Source organism: Echinops telfairi, unplaced genomic scaffold (assembly GCF_000313985.2).
Source record: "Echinops telfairi isolate 266 unplaced genomic scaffold, ASM31398v2 ScPeMD7_7458;HRSCAF=8496, whole genome shotgun sequence".
Taxonomy (NCBI): Eukaryota; Metazoa; Chordata; class Mammalia; order Afrosoricida; family Tenrecidae; genus Echinops; species Echinops telfairi.
Window position 1 is genome coordinate 1,800,702 of NW_022111358.1, and position 3,301 is coordinate 1,804,002.

The window sequence follows — 3,301 nt, forward strand, 5'->3', positions numbered from 1 at the left end:
CACAGCCCTCCCATTTTGCCCCTTGACCTCCATGCTGGGGAGGGGAGGAAGGAGCAGGTTGAGGGCGAGAGGAAGTGGGCTGAGCCAGCCTCAGGGGCCTCTCCTTCCTAGTCTCCCTGCTTCCTCTGTGGTTGACTGCCCCCAATTCTCTGGGCTTCCCCAGACTCCCAAGCTGCTGGCTCCTCAGCATGGCACGATGCCACCCTTCTAAGAGTCAGGGTTGGAAGCCCTTGTGGGTTTCTTTGTCACCTCGGACTCAGGGCCAGCCTGGTGGAAAGGACCACCCAGGCCCTTGTTATCATGACCCCGGGCTGTGCCAACTAAAGAGGATGTCGCATTGGCCCCCTAAAGGGGCACCCCTGATACCGGCGCTGCTTGCTCCCAGACAAGCACAAACAGGTCCACCCCAGGGGCGTGTTGGGGACATGGAGGAATGACGGTAACCAGTAAGCACCGGCTGAATAATGTTTGCTTCCTAATCTGCTTCAGCTGTGGTGGAGCCTGGGTGGAACTGTACCATAGATCAGGAAGCCCGTGCCGTGCCTGGCTCACCAGTGGGGTAAACCATCCTGAGGCGGGCGCGGCATGCCAGCCTGCAGAGACTGAGCAGGGAGCGAGACAAGGCTGGCCAGTGGGGCCACAGCGTGGGCTTCCCACAGTGAGGACACCCCTGGGAGCAAGTCCTGCTCTGACATTGTGTGTGTGCTCAGGGACGGTGAGACGTCCCATGACCATGCAAGGCCAGGGACTCGACTCGAGAGCGGAGCGCCTTTCCCCAAACATGCCCAGTGTGTGCCCCAGTGGAAGCGTCCCCCTAAGGTTTCCATAGGTGCCCTGGTGGCATAGTAAGGTTACGGGTTGGGTTGCTCACCGCAAGGCCAGCAGTTCAAAATGACCATTCTCTCCACGTGAGAGACGGGGCTTTCTGCTTCCATGACGTGGCAGTCTAGGAGACGTGGGGGCCGTTGGCATGGGCTCCATGGCAGTGAGTTTGATTTTTCTTAGAGGATTTTCATGACCCTGACCTTGCGGAGGGAAATTGCCAGACTCCTCTTCCAGAAGCTCCTTTGGACGGGCGCCAACAGCTGGCCTTTTGTTTCCCAGTCCAGGGCTTAACCGCTCCCAGCACCAGGGACTCTTTTCCCCAAAAATCATGGAATGAGGATAGGTAGGAGCCCAGGACCCCCAAAGTGAAGGGTGTTTCCCACACGCCGAGGTCTCCCTAGGGTGGGGAGGGACCCGTGGTAAGCAGGTAGGCTCTGTGATCCTGTCTCACCTCCCCGCCTCACCCCATCCCAGGTGCCTTGACTCACCCCGTGCCCTGGCATGAGATCAGAACGACCCCAGTGTCATGAAGGAGGTGTGGCCTGCTCAACTCGGGGCTCTCCCTGCTTTCTGGAACCTTCTCCCTGCCTCCCACAACCCTGCCCACCACCCTGGGCTCCTGGAGGCGGTCTGTCCACCTCATTTTCCTGGAGAGCACAGAGGCTAAGCCAGGGCTGCTCCCACCCCTGACTCTTCCCAGAGTGAGGCTCCACCCCCCTATCCCTCACCCCCCCACCCCACCCCGTCCCCTGACCTGGCTAAAAAGCAAATGGGTGGAGGGTAGGGGTGGAGGTGTCTGATTAGGTTCCAGCCCTCCCTCTTGGATGATCCTGGGGCCCTTAGGCCTAATGAGCCTCTGTCTCTTCAGCTGTGGCATGGAGGTCCTAACTCTAGCTGGGAGGAGGATGGGCGGGACTTTCTGGGAAACCCACAGGGACAGTTCTGCCCTGTCCCCGAAGGTCGGTCGCTATGGTGAACATGCATGCAAAGCCCCCCACTCCCCTGGGGATGCCTGGCACCTGACGGCTGCTGCTCAGGGATAGCACCCCTGGGGGTGAGGGGGTATCAATGGCATGGGGACCCAGGAGCAGTGCGCCCCGTACACCCTCACCACCATTCAAGTAACTTGGATACCAGCATTAGGCCGGGCTGGCTTGTGGCCAAGTAGGGAAGGAAGCGACCCCTACCCCTCTCGGAACCCCTTCTCTAAGCAAACATGTGAAGGAAGGACCCCCTTACTCACTTTTGGGTAAGAGACTTGTCCCAAGAGCTCCTCCATCCACACCATCTCTGTGCAGGTCCCCTGCAGGAGCAGGCAGGTGAACTAAGGGTTCTTGCATCCTGGTCTCACCAGCAGCACCTCCACCACCTCCCTGGGCACCTGCGAGGCTGGGTCTGTCTTCTACGTGCCTGAGTTCTGGGCGTGTCGGGGAGTGTGTGGGCACAGACAGGGAAGCTGGTTTCTGTGCCTCGGGATGGAGCAGAGGGAGAGGCTCTCACGCCCTGAGTCCCTCTCCGTTCCTGGAAAGAAGACCCTGGCCAGCCTGGCCCAGGGGTCTCCGCACGGTGCCTTCGGGGTGAGTTGCTGACAAGGCCAGGCGGGTGTGGCTGCCAGGTCTGCAGCTGGCCCTGAAGCACCTGCCCTCTGGCTGTTTCTTGCCCCTGGCATTCTTCTGGCACAGAGTAAGCACTCAATAAATGTACGCTGAGAATGACCAGACTGCTGTCTGCACACCTCCTTTTGTCCTTTATCAGAGTCCCTGTCCCTTGTCCAAAGTGTGCTTCCTGACGTACACCCCTTCCCCACCCTGCAGGCCAGGCCTCTTCGCTGCCATCCGAGGGGTGGGGTAAGGCAGGGAGGGGCTCTTTTTGGTGGGAAAGCAACACTTTCTGCTTGGATTCTGGTGAATTCTGGTTCTGGCGGAGGCTCGCCTTTGCCCCTTTTCTTTGGTCCCAGGGCAATGGTCCCAAGTGTGACTGTTTTCTCCCACCAAAGCTGGCCACCTTGCCAACACAGCTTCCAGAAAGGAGACAGTCATTGGGCCTCTCCAGGGAGGTGCCCCGCCCAGCCAGGGAAGGAGAGCATGGCTCTGAAGGCCCACCACTGGCCCCTGGCCTGTTGGGGTGGAGGAGGCTTGAGGCTCAGGGGGTGGAGGTTGGTAAGAACTGATCGCCACAGTATCTGGGGTCTTAAAGGCTTGAAGGTAAACAAGCAGCCATCTAGCAGGGAAACAAAGCCCACATGGAAGAAGCACACCAGCCCGTGTGATCACAAGGTGTTGATGGGATCAGGTATCAGAAGACCCAGAACAAATAATTATTTCAAATCGAACGAGGGAGTCAGAATGGAGACCCAAAGCCCCTTTGTAGACAATTGGACATCCCCTTACAGAAGGGTCACCAGGAAGAGAGGAGCCAGCCAGGGTGCAGTACAGCACCGATGAAACATACAACATTCTTCTAGTTCTTTAATGCT